The 16,541-nt window shown below is 39.5% G+C and overlaps 1 protein-coding gene across 8 annotated transcripts in view; it reads right to left on the bottom strand.

Annotated features, from left to right (window-relative positions):
- The window catches only part of Fam110b (family with sequence similarity 110 member B), a 183,640-nt gene that overhangs the window by 126,769 nt on the left and 40,330 nt on the right, over nucleotides 1-16,541 (bottom strand). For 6 of the 8 annotated variants that reach the window (XR_006848267.2, XR_009225321.1, XR_006848269.2 and 3 more), the window contains exon 2: nucleotides 16,197-16,295. The exons of the other annotated variants lie outside the window; for them this stretch is intronic. The gene's annotated coding sequence lies outside the window, so the exon portion shown is untranslated. The remainder of the gene's footprint in view (nucleotides 1-16,196; nucleotides 16,296-16,541) is intronic. 8 annotated transcript variants of the gene reach the window in all.

Raw genomic sequence — 16,541 nt, 5'->3', positions numbered from 1 at the left:
GACAAATCCTTCCAGGGCACACCACCAGTGACCCCCTCCTCTAGCCAGGTCCCACCTGCCTAGAGTGACCACCCAGTTACTCCATTCAAATCATTAATCCAGCAAATATATCAACCCACTGATTAGATTATGGCTCTCATAATCTGATCATCTCATCTTCTATGTTAACACAGGAGTTTTTGAGGGACATTTCATATCCAAACCATAACACCTCATCTGTAAAATGGGCACTTCTCACAGTGTCCACAAGATGTACAAAAGATTTCTGACAACCTAGAAGTCTTAGAAGAATGAATTATTATGATTTTATTCCAAAGTCTGCAAGCGTATCTTACTAACTAGTAAGGCTGGTTTTGAATTTGCAAAAAATATGAGAATTCAATTATAGCTAATCTGATATGCTACCTTGGCCACTACTTTACTTTTCTTTTTTTTAATATCTATTTTTCAATTGTAGTTGGACACAATGCCTTTATTTTATTTATTTTTATGTGGTACTAAGGATTGAAGCCAGGGCCTCGCGCGTGCTAAGTGAGCATTCTACCATTGAGCCACAACCCCAGCCCTTACTTTTCTTATGTTAATAAAATGTTCTTAGCTGAAAAAAGGATAATTTCTCTGCTGTAATCTGGGTATTTGTATGTCTCCCAAAACTCAGGTGGAAATCTGATGGTCAGGGTGATGGTATTAGAAAATAGGGCCTTTGGGGGGTGATTAGGTCTCTAACCACAAGGGATTAGTGCCCTTATGAAAGAAGCCCCGGCTGCCTTTCCCCTTCTGCTTTTTGAGGACACACAGAAGGTTCCACTATGAGGAACAAGTCCTTACCAGTCACAGAATCTGTGGTTCGTCCATCTTTGTCATCTCAGCTTCCAGAACTGTCAGCAATAAATTTCTGTGGTGTATCATTTACTAGTCTAAGGTATTTTGCTATAGCAGCCTTACAGACTATGATATGCTCTTTGAAGGAATGAATGCCTGACCTCTGTATTCAGTTATTACAGTCTTAATATGATTTTATAAGATGAAAATATCCATGGTTTATGAATAAAACTAGAGTAGTTTTCACAGATGACTAATGGTCCTTAATTTTCTTCGTGGCAGTACTGGGGATGGAACCCAATACCTTACACATGCTAGGCAAGTGCTCACTGAGCTACACCTCCAATCCAGTCCTTGAATTCTACTTGACCAATAAAACTTAAACAGTCAACAAATAGACATGGCTGTCAGAATTCAGGGTTCAGCGGCTTCAAGGCACAGGGTAAAATAGGCTTGATTCATTAAAAGGCATCACATACAGGAAGGTTGTTCATGAAAATGTGGAAGAGTTATCCCTCCTGAGTACACAGCATGCAATCAGATCAGTCAACAGCTCAGGTCATTCACACTGTGAATATTCACTGAACACGTACTATGAACCACAATCTAGAAACAGCGAAGTCACTAATTACACAAAATTTCCTGCCCTCAAGATGCTTAAATGGTCAGTTCTACAGTTTATTTTTTATTATTTTTTAAAAATATTTTTTTTGACATTGATGGGCCTTTATTTTGTTCATTTATTTACATGCATTACTGAGAATCAAACCCAGTGTCTCACACATGCTAGGCAAGTGCTCTACCACTGAGCCACAACTCCAGCTCCAGTAGTACTAGTTTAACTGAAGAGACAAAGATGCAGCAGCAGGGGAGTGTGGTTACTACACTAGAGAAACTGGACTCCCTGCTGTGTGGCCTGGATTCCTGCTGACACAGTCTGCAATGCTTTGAGCATTAAGAGACTGGGATCCAAGACTACACATATGAGGTCCAGTGCTTCTGCAGCCCCTTAATAAGTGTGGCAACATATCAATGTTTATAACAGCTCAATTCACAATAGGTAAGCTATGGAACCACCTTACCTGCCCTTCAACAGATGAATGGATACAGAAAATGTGGTTTATATGCACACTAGAATATTACTCAGCCAGAAAGAAGAATGAAATTATGGCTTTTGCTAGAAAATGGATGGAGCTGGAGACTATCATGCTAAGTGAAAGCCAACCCCCGCCAAAACAAAGGCTGAATGTTCTCTCTGATATGCAGATGCTGACACACAATGGGGTGGGGAGGGAAGAAAAGAAGTTGATTAGATTAGAAAAAGAGTAAAGAGGGCTGGGGATGTGGCTCAAAAGGTAGCAAGCTCGCCTGGCATGCCAGCGGCCTGGGTTCGATCCTCAGCACCACAAACAAAGATGTTGTGTCTGCCGAAAACTAAAAAATAAGCATTAAAAATTCTCTCTCTCTCTCTCTCTCTCCCCCCAAAAAAGAAAAAGAGTAATGAAGGGAGAGGAGATGGGAATGGGAAAGGCAGTAGAAGGAATCAGACATAACTTTCTTATGTTCATATATGAATATACGACCAGTGTAACTCCCCATCATGTGCAACCACAAGAACAGGAAGTTATACTTTATGTATGTATGGTATGTCAAAATACATTCTACTGTCTTGTATAACTAAAAAGAATAAAAAGAAAACCTAAAATAGAAAGTTTTAACATAAAAAAACACAAATTAACCTGATTGCACAGATTCACAAAACATCATCTTACAGTCACATTACAATTCATTTCACTAATTTAAAAAGTGACTCTCTAACACGCTTTGACTTTTAACTAAGCAAAACTACCTAAATAGAGGTTTTTAAAAATTTTCAGCCAACTAGCCATTATTTCCAAAAACTAAACCTCATAAATTCTACATATATACCCAATTTAATACTGAACACATTAGCTGATGAAACAGTTCAAGAGTTCCGTTTCTCTTCATCCATAAAGTATTCTTACCTTGTCTCATGAGAATTTCCCACCTGGCTGTTAACAACTAGTACTTGATTAAACAGTATCCTTGACTCCCTAAAATCTGAAGGATGGGCGAGGTTTGAAGGTAAATGATGGCTGAAATATCTAAAATTGGCTTCTATTATTTTATTGTGGAAGTCTATGATTTGTAAAACTACTAAGCTGATTATTTTGTTGAGAATAGTCTATGGTCTGGCCAACTAATGTCTACCTATCATTAGAAATCAGTACAGATATTTATTTGATTGCTCTGTTGCAACTGTGAAAACTTGCCTGGCACAGGTGAGGCACTGGGTTCGATCCTCAGCACCACGTAAAAATGAGGTATTGTGTCCATCTACAACTAAAAACAAAATATTAAAAAAAGAAAAAGACTACTACCTTGCCTGAAAAACAACAAAAAAAGAAGTAATTCCCAAGAAGCACAGACAAGAAGTTTTATGCAAGACCCCCAAACACATGTAAGTACCAGAGAAACAGTACTGACATTCATTGGTTCAAACACCTCCCATAATAGGACAAATGTCTATTCACCCAATCAAAACACATGCAAAAGAAATCAGGTAATATTATATTAATTTTTCAGAGAGACAGGAAGTATATCAGAGCAGTAAAGAAAGAGAATCCTAGAGCCAAGACAACTGGATCCAAGTCCTGTCACAATTTAGTACCTGTGTGATATTGGGCATACTGGTTTACCCTCCCTAAGATTCAGTTTTTTCATCTATAAAGTGAGAATAACAAGAATACCTAATTCAGCACTGTTGTGCTGGATGAAATGAGATAATATATAGAAAACAGCTAGAATATGACCTTGTAATAGTGATTACTATGCAAGTTTTTAGATTTGATATTAATATTGTTAAATAAATTAAAGCCAAAAGAGATTAACTGACATTATTGTAATGGATTAAAGAATTGCTCAGTGATTTACTCCAGAATGAAAAAAATAAAAAGCTCCTTATTTGCAGGAAAGTGTCACGAGACCACAACTTTCTGTCAAAGGCAAAGGCATGCTTGGAGTAATACTTAATTCAAAAAGCACAGCTTATACCCCTGAGTGCATCCCCTAGTGATGTGGCCTTCCCCACACCAAGCAGGGGCTGGCTGCTGCATAGCTGCCACCTGCTGATGCTGACTGGTGGCCTCTCCTCTTGGGAAGACAGACCCAGTGGGCAAACAACTCCATCATAGATAATCAGCCATAGACTCGACTTCAGTCCCAGAAGGGAGTAAGTGTCCAGAGGCTCTTGCATCCTGTCCTGGTGGGGTGCAACTGCTATCATTTATGTTCTTTAAATATCAGCCAATCCCCGGTGCACTGCTCTCATACCTCAGAACATCATCTCATTCACTGAAGTGCAAACAGTGCCGGGTTCCTGGTGCCCCAGGGGAGAAGAACGTGTTATGAAGATGCAATGTTTCCTGGGCTGGAGGGGACCAGGGCCATTTCCACAGCATGAAGTGGGACAGCTAGAAATCAGAAATAGTCCCTGCCTGTTAACTGGCAGATGCTTTTTTTTTTTTTTATCTATTCCAATCTTATACAAGGATCCCAAGAAATTTGTTAATTGGTTTTGATGCAGATAGTAGTTTTTAGTTAATAGAAAACAGAATAACAGACACAGGAAATATGTTTTCTAAAAAAAATAAATAAAATAAAAAGAAAGAAAAAGAAAAAAGTAAATATATGTATGCAACAATTCAAGCTTCTCTCAGACCCACACTTAGCATTCTAGAAAAGTGCAGTGTACCCACAAGACAGCAGCACACACATTGTTTGGTTGTACCCAAACGGTGCACACTGCCTCTTAAAATCAATTGCCCAGCTAATTCCTCTCTTAAGAAATGAGATGGGATGATCTCACTGGGCAACAGTAAAATCCACACAGGTAAACGAGAGGTTTGACTGGATTACAAACAGATACGCTTCATAAGACAATCTGCGCAAAGAGCAGCCACAGGGCAAACAGGTGCCACAATATCATCTCTGCATGATGCTGACACTGCACCCCCAATTCTCATTATTATTGGGTTGAGCCAGAAAGATCAGGAAGAAGCACTCCCAGCCCTGGATCTCAACAGCTTAATAAACATTCATATGTTCTATTTTTAAAATTAATTAACATCTGTGATTTTAGAATTTCTTTATCATAAATGCAATTAATACAGTTCATTAGATACGGTATGCATTCTCTGAAAAGAAGAAACCGGAGTTTTCAGTCCAATAGCATTATTTGTTCTAACTTAGGGGCCTGATTATAAAAGTCAAATCAAAAATGATGTCTGATGGAAGCAAATAAACCATACCAGCCTCTCCCTAGCAAATTGTAGGAAACTGAGGCTTGGGGAGTTGACACAACATAAGACCACATCCCACTGAAAAGTCAAGCTAGACTCCTGCTAATTTCATACAAGACCTCAGTTTCAGAGGTCTCAGTCCATATGCAGCCAGCTCCATTCCCCAGAGGCTCCAGGTGAGACAAAGAAAACAATTTCAATTCTTAGTACTGCTTCCTGAGCTGCTAAAGTTAGCTGTCTGTCATCCTTCCAGTGGACAGGTCACTGTAGGATTACCAAGTCCTATAGTTAAAACCAAGGGAATGGAGACACATATGCTAGTTTAGGAAAAGTCCTGACATACTAATTGATTAACAGCTGGAAACGCTGCTCACCCCAAATCTTCCTGTGCCAACTAGTACAGCACAAAACATCAAGTTCAGGCTGATGGCAGCTGGTGGCTTCCATAGTGAATGAATTTCAACATCCAGAATGATACCCTCATCATTTTCCCTACCTGGCAACAAGACTCCCATCTGCTGTGATTTTCTCAGACTGGGGCTTACCCAAACAGGCAGAAGCCACAGAATAATGACAAATTAAAATGTGGGAGGGGGAGACAGAGAACATTTGCTAACATGTTGGCTGAAACACTACCACCAATTAATTGAAAGGACCACCCACTGATGATACATAAGAATGATAGGGTGTTTCAAATTTGGATAAATGTGGACTTTAGGGAAAAAATAGGAAATGTCTTCACATTTTAGATTAACAGAGTGGTAAAATTTCTCATTGGAATGAACACTTCCTCTCAACTTGCATTCATGTGGTTATGTTACCTTGCTGTGCCTGAGCGTTTAAGATATTCCTCTTTCTAAATGCACTTCAAAGGGGGAAAAAAAACCACAGGTGCATTCATTGCTACAATTTATTTGAGCAATAAACCAACATATGCCGACAACGTTGTTGAAATAAGGGTAGCACAGAAAGAAAAAGTATCCTAAGTACACATTTTCAGCTTCATTAAAAACCGAGTTTTTAAAAAAAGAAAAAAAAATGTTGGTGCTGCCTTCTTGTAATTCATTTTCCACTTAACATAAGTCTCTGGGTTTTCAAGTTAAAAACTAGTTTTAAATTTTCTAATATAAGCATTTGTAAAGGGAGAAGAACATGCTTCTGGAATTGCATGGAAGCAAGCATATTCCCTACAACTAAAAGCATCTGGTGTAGGCAGTCTTTGTAATTTGTTGGATGGTCACTGATAGTAGATTTTGGATTCCCTCTTCTTCCAGGACAAATCTAGGAGGACACCATCCAGGAGCACCTGGTCTCTATAGTTGTGATAGTGACAAGATGACAATAGTCCAAGAGCCATAAATCATCCTCTCAGAGAGTTGCTGCCTTGCACACAAGCCCAGTGTTCCCAGGGCCACCATCACCATCCCCTCTTCATGACTATACTTCACATATCAGCAAAATGGAGTATTTAGAGCAAGCTATTTTTGCTTGTCTATGTCCAATAAATAGCCACAAAATGCAGACAAATTTGTTTTGGGAACATAATTATTTGTGCAAAGTAGGAAAAGGTAAATATTTTGCACAAAAATAAACAAAGAGGGCAGACAGGTTTAACCAAGGAGAGCTGGAGTGTGTATATATAATGTGTCGAGGAAGTGACCTTCAAGGTGACCTTCAAAGGAGGAGACGCCCTCCCTCTGGAGACCCAAGCCACCATCAGAGGTCAGACCAGAAACAGCTCTGAAATCCCTGCAGCACTTTCAACCCTCCAAACAGGTCTGGCACCTAGCCTGGCTATTAAAAGAAATAACTTACTAAATGAATATTATATTTAATTGTGAGAGAAGTAAGAAGGAATAAAATTTCAAGATTATGTAAAGTCAGTGGATCCACAATGATAAGACTATCTCTGCATCGGTGAGGAGAAATTCAAAGGGAAGGAAAAGAGAACAGACAAAGACTTTCTGGGCCCTGGCTACAACCCTAGGGTGCTTCAGGGTGCCTCGGCCTCATCCAATGTGGACTGAAAATTATATCACTTAGGCAATGGGACTCTATGTTTGTGTCAGACTCAGGCTGATCTAAAATAGCTCTTTACATTGTTAGCAGAACCCAAATACAAGAAGACTCTCAGAATGAGGATGGCCCAGGAGAGGCAGCCCAGCCAGGTCACCCCAACCTCATCTCAAGCAAAGTAGCCATCACCAAGCAGAACTGCCCCCATAAGATCGCGGGACAACCCACAGGAATGCCATTTCAAAGGCTCTGGCAATTCCGACATGCTCTCCAAGGCTCCTGTTATGGTTTAGATGTGATGTCCCCCAAAAGCTCAATGCAAGAAGGTTTAGAGAAGAAATTATTGTATTATAGCCTTAACCTAATCAGTGAAATAATCCCTGAGGTAATGAGTGATAACTGGAGGAAGGTGGGGTGTGGCTAGAGAAAGTGGTTCATTGGGGGCTTACTATGGGGTATATATTTTGCATCTGGAGAGTGGAGACTCTCTCTCTCTCTCTGCTTTCTGATCACCATGTGAGCTGCTTCCCTCTGTCACACTCTTCCTCCATGATGTTCTGCCTCACCTGGAGCCCCTGGGGAATGTAGCTGGCTGTATATGGACTGAGACCTCTGAAACTATGAGCCCTTAAATAAACTTTTCCTCCTCTACAGTTGTTCTGGTCAGCTTTTTTTCGCCACAGCAGCAAAAAAGCTGACTAAAACAACACCCTCAGGGGCTTTCTGTTCAAATAAATATTAAAAAAAAAATCCCAGTTATCCCAGTTGAATGCTAAATTTATAGAACTATAAGATTAGACAGTAACTTCAGCAGATTACCTATAAGCTTCTCAAAGATAAGAGCCATGTCTTCTCAGCATGGTGATGCAGATATCCAGTATATCAGTTATGTGAGCCACAGGATGGGCAAACACAAACACATGGCTCTTTAGAAAACTCCTGAAAGCCAAGCTCTGTGTGCATCTGGATGAAGCAAATCTATTTCCTACCATTATGGGTAATATAAGGGCTGATCACTTCTAATATGATTTGATGCATTTGTTACTTTTCATAGCTACATTCATTGCATGAAGAATTCCTATACTAAGAATACCAGTAAAATAGAGGAAGGGAACCAGAAGGAGGGAGGAGGGAGGGTACTAGGGAATGAAATTAACCAAATTATCTCGTTATGTAGTATGCATGTATGAATATGTAACAACAAATCTCACTATTACGTATAATCGTAATACATCAATAAAAAATTTTAAAGGAATAAATGTAGAAAAAGTTATCCTTGCTGCATTCTTATAAAGATGTTAAAAAAAAAGACAACTACAAAATGATCTCAATTTTCTCTACTGTAAAATCAAGGCATTTGTGTTAAATCTGGAACATCTCTATATGCAAAATATGGCAGCTCTGAGCAGAGAGCAAGCAGTCATTGACAATGGTCCCAGGGCTGATGGCCAGAAAAGATGGCAGCTTTGTTACCTGATCCAAAGTGACTAACACCCAAGATTTAATATTTAAGTGAAGATGCTACAATGCATTTCTGTGTCACCAGCAATCAATCACTCAGGGAGACAAGGCTGGCATGATTTTTCAACATGTGCAATTATCCTCCAAGGAGTACCTTTTGAAGGTTAAGACACAAAAATTGGGCAAGCTACTCAGCAGAACAATCTAGAATTCATTTGGTCTGCCGTGCCCCAGACAGTCCCCGCCTCAGTCATGCTGTGGTGATGCCAATCTGCTCAGCTGACAGGCTCCAAAGAAAGAAGAGCAGCCTGAGATGAAATGCACACTGCAGTGGGTAGAGGGACAGAGGGAAAAATCAAGACAGGGAGGTCTGGTGGCCCTGACGACAATTCTGTTTTCCAATTCTAATTAACTGAGGAAACAAGTCAGAAAATCTAGCCAAGGACAGTACTCACTGAAAGGAGACACCACTAAAAAATTGAACAGATTGCAAAGAATATTCCTTGTTAAAACAGAACTTGATCATTATGACAACGTGTACAACTTAAATTGAAAACATTTTAAATCAGTAAAATAAAAGCATTTCTTTTTGGAAAAGACAAGCAAAATTATACATTTGTGTACAAACATCCGGAAAAAAAAATGAAGGTATGTTTTTTAAAAAAGAATTCCATGTAAGATTTCATTTATGATACACAGCAGGATTTGTAGAAGGTTAATCAGCCTAGATTATAGACTATATTTTTAAAAATTTAACATACTTGTACCTTCATGCCATTAATATATGAAAGGCCTATTAAAAATTCAATGGCCTCAAAACCCTGAAAAATCTAAACATATCATCAGCTGTTTTTCTCCTTCAACCAAACTGTGAAATAAGGTTAACAATAATCATACAGTAGTCCTCCTTTATTTGTGATTTTACTTTACACAATTTCAATTACCAATAATCAACCATGGTCTGAAAATATAAATGGAAAATTCTAGAAATAAGCTATCCCTAAGTTTTAAACTGCATGCCATTCAGAGTAGTGAAATGAAATCTCATGCCATCCTGCTCCATTCCACCTGGGAAGTGAATCTTCCCTTTGCCCAGCGTATACATGTTGTATACACTACCCACCTATTGTCACTCATTTTTATCATTTAGAAGTTGTCTCAGTTATCAGATGGACTGTCAGGGTATCACAATGCTTATATTCAAGTAACCCTTTTTTACTTAAAAATGGCCCCAAAGTGCAAACTTTCATTACACTGTATTGGTGTAATTGTTCTATTATATTATTGTTGTAAATCTCTTAGAATACCCAGTTTATAAATTAAACTCCATCAGAGGTAGACAGATTCTCTCTCTCTCTCTCTCTCTCTCTCTCTCTCTCTCTCTCTCTATATATATATATATATATATATATATATATACATACACATACATACATACATAGTAAATATAGGGTTCCTTACTATTCGCCACTTCAGGCATCCACTGGGCATCTTAGAACAGGTTTCCTGTGGATAAGGGGGGAGGGGGGATCACAGTAATGAAAGTAAGACTGGATATCAATCAGAAAAACTCAGTCTTGAAAATCAATATTTGTATTACAGAAATTCAAAAAAGTAGTGCACTTAGCACTTGAAGAGAAAATAATTTAAATTCTTAGCATTTGAAGGATTTTAAGAACTGTGTCCTACTACCTATTAAAATGTATTCATGCTTACATAGTCTGCTCTTTGATGAAACTCAGGTCAGATCAATACCAAAAAACAAATAAGGAGACAAACTTAATGAGAACTGAAATCAAAGGTTACTTATGGGAGTGTGCCGGGGTGAGCGTCCTTCTGGTTAATCTACTCCAATCCCAGCAGCAACTCAACTACTCCCTGGTTTGCAGGAACTTTTACCTGGCACTTCTACAGATTTTCAGAAGTTAGCCATATTGTTCTTACTGGCTGAATCTCAGAACAAACCATAACCTGTCTGCAGTCATGTAATAAAGTACACATTTTAAAGTTGTGAAAATTTATTTCATAAAATCATAACAAATAGGGGCTGGTGTCTCCTGTTGGGGAAAAAGAACACATCTTAGCAAGCTCAGTTTTAGGTTTCCACCATGAGGAATGAGCACTATCAAGTAAGATTATAAATCTTGATTTCAAACAGACCAGAAAAGCCCTGGCTAAGCCTAGTCCTTTCCTGTGCAATGCAAACAGACTTGCGGAAATTCAACCACAATACTATTCTCTGCCAGAATTTAGTGATGCTAACAGAGGCAGAATGAATTCTTCCCCAATTAGCTGAGAGAAGATGTAGCAAAGGCACTGATGAAACCACTCAGAGTAGTAGACTGAAGTCTGTAGTAGAGATGTGCCACCCTGGACTCCCAGAGTGGCTGACTACAGCCTCCCCTGCAGGACATGTAAGGGGCCTTCCAGAATACAAGCCACAACAATAGCAGAAACATGGGGGAGTGGCCTCATGACTCAAGGCTGGATGCTGCTTCTTAGAGGTGGAATTTTATCAGGACCTCCTCTGAAGAGGCTCATGCCACTGAAGCACTGCAAGAGCAGGGTTCTTTGTTTAAGGTTTCAATTGGGATGTGGCTCAAGCGGTAGCGCTCTTGCCTGGCATGCGTGCGGCCCGGGTTCGATCCTCAGCACCACATAAAACAAAGATGTTGTGTCCGCCGAAAACTAAAAATAAATACATAAATATTAAAAAAAAAAAAAAAGAAAGCAGGAGGGAGGTTAAGGGGGCAAAAGAAGGAAGGAGGGGAGCAGGCAGAGAAGGCAGAAGGAAAGCAGGGACTGCAGCCCATCAGAATCCTAAACAGGATACAACAAAGAACTAGGCTAACTGCATTCACCAACACAGGGTGCTTGCCTGCAATGTCTTTCTTTGTGGTTTAAACTGTTATCGCAGTAATACTAAAGGCAAATTTGAAAACTCATCATGTTCTCAGCATTCTAGCAAATGGGTTTTCACTTGCCCAATTCCCTTGCTGTGATTTCAATTCAGTTCCCATCTGCTCAGCACTCCACAAGCCCGATGCCAGACGCAGGGCACTGATAACAAGACAGGTCTCCACTACCAGAAAGGCTTGGACATATTCACTTGCTAAGGTGACTCACAGGGAATTATAGAATTTTATACTCTTTTCTTTAAAAGAATTTTTTTTCTTGGTGGTCCTGAGGATTGAACCCAGGGTTGCATATATGCTAAGCATACTTTACTTCTGAGCTATATCTCCAGCCCTAAAAGACATTTTTAAGACATGTAATGTCATTTGCTTCAAATGACAAAAAGCAAATGTGTGAAACAAGTGGTGAGAAAATTCCCTAATACGCCAAGGACTCAAATGTGTTTCTGGTTCAAAGACAGAGGAAAGAATGCCAACGTTTTTAAATAAGCCTCATTTAATTTAGGTATAGTAGATTCGAATGTCATTAGGTTTCAGTTCGCTTCCCTTCTTAGAAGTTTTGGAACAACCTTATAATGGGGATAATACTTTAGTATACTTTAGTATACTTAACATTTAAGAAGAACAAAAGATATCATCTAATCAGACCAAAATAATTACACATATGTAGTATAAGCAAAGATGTGTAAGATCATGTAGTCTAATATTACTCAAGATCTGTATTTATTTAGTTGGTTTTAAAATTTCATAAAAACCCAAGAATATGTTTTCTTTTATATTTAAAATATGGGAATTTGTAAGAATAAAAGGATTTCATGAGTATGTAACTTGACTATTCACTCCAAGTCAATCACAATCAAAACTTTTATGAATAAACACTTGCAAACAAAATAGACAATAATTTAATAAACTAATGATGAGATTACTGAATGTGTAGCCATTCTTCTCTAATACTTTTCGATATTAGCCAGCATTCAGGGTCACAATATCTGTCCTATGAACACGTGTTCTAATGAAGCTATTATTATTTTACCATTATCAAAGAGAGCTCCCATTTCTATAGTGTGCACTTTATGCCTGATACAAGGTATTCTGTACGCACCAACTCATTCATTGCTCAGAGTGACATTTACAAAGTAGGCTTTATCATCTGTCCTGTAGAAGATCATAGTAACAAAAACTACAAACATGTACAGGTTGAGTATCCCTCATCAGAAATACTTGGACCCAGAAGGATTTTGGATGTGGGGTTCTTGTTTTGTTTCTTGGTCTATCTGCTTTACATAATGAGATATCTTGGGGATGGGACTCAAGTCTAAACATGAAACTCATTTATGTTTCATATACACCTTACACACATAGCCTGCAGGTAATCTTGTACAATATTTTTAGTGTGCCTGCTTGTGCCTGTAACATAAGTTTAGGTGCAGAATTTTTTCACTTGTTGGCATCACATCGGTGCTCAAAAAGTTTCAGATTTTGGAGCATTTTAGATTTTCAGATTAGAAATTCTCAAACTAGAGTAAACATTTCCCATGCGCCAGGCCATGGAGCAACTAACTCACTTTGTTCTCACAAGAATCCTGTGATATGAGCACTGTTATTATCCTGATTAGACTGATGAAAGACTGGGGAACAGAGAGTCAAAACCCTTCCCAGGGCCACATGTGTTATGACAAAGCTTGGGCCCTAACCCAGGTCCTCCTCAACACCAGAGCCCACACTCTCATCCACTATGGTAAGAACTGTGGTTCCTCAGTCCCATCTATGAGAAGAGCTGCGACTGCAGATGGCCAAGGGTCAGGGTTGGTCTGGGCAGAGCCAGACCTCAACCCACAAGTCAATTGATATATCTGGCTGGGACACCCTCCCCCAGGTTTCCCTGAAGAAACTCACCACAGGAAAACAAAAGTCCTGCCTCAAAACTGGCACGGCTCAATGGTCCCTGGAAAACTGAACCAAAGGACAATGCTTCTGAATGGCTGAAGTGTGAGTATCCCAGAATAAAGAGCTCTCATGTCCACTCAACAGTCATCTGTCACTTGGTTACTAAGGACAAGTCTGTACTTGGACCATAGTAGGTCCGTGGTAGCTAAGCTGGTGAAGGCAGACGCTGCCTCAGGAGGGGAAAGAGCAGGGACCCAGACAAACATGAAATTATGAAACTAGGACAACACTCTTTCTGGGTGTGCTGGGGGAAACCGTGTGATGAAGGGATCAATTATAAGGGCATATGAGGAGGTTAATAAAGGCTAAAAGGAAGAAAAGATGGAGGTTGAATAAAAGAAGAGAGGTGTGGGGTTGGGATTGTGGCTCAGCGGTAGAGCGCTCGCCTAGCACGTGCGAGGCACTGGGTTTGAGCCTCAGCACCACATAAAAACAAATAAATAAATTTAAGGTTTTTTTTAAAAAATGAATAATTTTTTAAAAAAAAGAAGAAGAAGGGAGATGACACTTCTTCTCCCAGGATGGAGTAGAGGTCAGGGTAGACAATCATTGGATTAGACAAAGGAGAATGGGGGGAGTAGGAATGGGACAGGAACAGGATTAGAAATAGGAGAGAGAGCAGAATGAATCAGACATGACCTTCTTATGTTCATATATGAATACACCACAGGGAATCTCCACATCACGTATAACCACAGGAATGGGACCCTAATTAGAGTAAACTATACTTCTTGCATGTATAATAGGTTCAACTGCACTCTACTGTCATATAAATATTAAAAAAGGAGGCAGTTGCTACAGAAGGAAACCACTGTGCTGGCAATCGCTTGGCTAACCTACACGGCTGACCTAAGGACAGACAGAAGCCCTGCGAGGAGGGAAACCAGCAACTCCAGAGCAGCGTGGGAGTGGAGGCACCACAGCTGGGCAGCTCACCCCTCCTGCCCAGCACCCAGGACAAAGATGCTCACTGTGACTGGGCAACCCCCAAGTCCAGGTTCTCTGGGGAGCCCTGGAACAAGGAAGGCATTGGTGCAAGGGGAAGTCGGCACCCTCCATGTGAGCTGATGACAGTAGTCCCCCTTATCTGTAGGAAAGATGTTTCCAGGCCCCCAGAGGGATTCTGAACCTGAAGAGAGTAGAGAACCCTATTCACGCCATGCTTTTTCCTATACACACGTACCTGTGATAAAGTCTGAACCTATAAATTAGACACAGCAAGAGTTTTACAACAACTAATAAAAAAATAGAACAGTTATAGCAATATATTAATAAAAGTTACATATGTATGGTTGGTCTCTCTCTCTTTTTCTTATTGTACATAATTCCCCTCTCTTATGATGATATGAGATGACACAATGAAGCGAGGTGAATGAGTGGGCTCTGTGATGTAGGGTTAGGCTACTGTCGACCACTTCTCTGTTAATCACTGGAAAGCCATTTTGAATGGAGTGTGACATCTTGCACTGACCCACTATCCCTTCCCAGAGGTGAACCATCCCTTTGTCCATCACAGATGTACTGTCAGTCCCTTCGTAACCTTCTCAGTTATCAGAAATCAACTGTGACAGTAACACAGTTCATGTGTTCAAGTTTCCCTCAGAATGGCGCATGATTTAAAACTTTTGAATGGTTTACTTCTAGAATTTTCCATTTACTATTTTCCAAATGCAGATGATGACCATAGGTAACTGAAACCTTGGAAAGTAAAACAGCAGATAAAGGACAGCTGTAAAAAAAAATAAAAATAAAAAAATACACAGTCAAATAACCCAAGTCAGTGGCCCAAAACTCCCCAAAATTACCATTTAAGCTGGCAAGGGTCAAAAAAAAAAAAAAAAAAGAATAAGGCACAATATTTAGCAAAAACTGTGAAATTACCTTTATTCCAAATGTTTGTTACTCATAGGATAAAAGCATTCATTGTAGTCCAAACTTGTTTATTAATACTATATATGCACGAAGAGAATAGTAATTAAGGTATATACACATAAATCTATAATCAATACTTTCTCTGGGAACTGGCTTTCAAGTAGATAGTGATGTTCTCTGTTCTATATCTGCAACAATTAATTTTTTTGCAACATATGTTAAGTGTTTGGAAAAAAAATACCTGGTTTCGTGTCCAGTGGGAATAGTCCCATGTTCACTAGTTGGGAAACAGTACACTGTAGCTGCTTTACTAATCCCTTCAGTAATTTTGATTCTAACACTCAAAATTTAAATATAAACAGAAAGAGGGTTCAGAATTCTCAAAAAGTCACTGCAGTCAAATACCCAGGCAAACTCAATTGGGGGGGGGGGGAGTATATATCTGATGGCCAACAGGGATAGTGGGGGCAAGAGGACAGGTGCTGGGACAAGCCTCTCAACCAGACCAATGGCAGCAGCACTGTCCCCCCAGCAGACACAGGAATGAGGACAACTGTATTCACAGAGGCAATTTCTGCCAATCTTGCCCATGCCTGCCAGCGTGCAAGGGGTCAAGTGTGTGTGGCCCGGCACAGACTTCACAAATGTGTGCTGAATGAATATGGAAAGAAGGGAGTGAAGCAGAGGGAAGGAGGTCAGGAGATAGAAAAAAAGGGAAGGAAAAGTCAATCAAAATGGAAAAGGCAAAAAAAAATTGGGAAGACTATCAAAAAAACATAGTGTTATGTTTACTTGATCATATTTACACATGAATTTGATAACTTTTTAAAAAGTGAATTACCTTTTATATCACTTTCGGGTCTTAGAGAGTCCTGGTAGCTTCCAATTCAAGACTCAGAAAAAACAGGAATGGTGCTCTGGATGTCCAAATCAGGGATTTCTAAAAGGAAATCAACATGGATTAAAAATTATGCTGAAGAATAAAAGTGATTTAAAAGTAGCATTAAAAGGAAACCGATTTTCATGGAATAACAGTAGGTTTCCTAATACAACGAGGGAAAAGTTGGGTTCAAAGCCCTTTTCTAATTTAGCTGGTCTAGTAAACTTTAAATTGGTTCCAGAAGAAAACAAAAATCAACTATGGGATAGGCTTTCTTTGTGTACTGAACGGAAAACAGCCCAGAGG

This window comes from Marmota monax, unplaced genomic scaffold (assembly GCF_021218885.2).
Source record: "Marmota monax isolate L192 unplaced genomic scaffold, Marmota_monax_Labrador192_F-V1.1 WCK01_AAM20220418_F8-fsc00044, whole genome shotgun sequence".
Taxonomy (NCBI): Eukaryota; Metazoa; Chordata; class Mammalia; order Rodentia; family Sciuridae; genus Marmota; species Marmota monax.
Note: the sequence above shows the minus strand (reverse complement) of the source record. Positions and strands in the feature narration are given on the sequence as shown.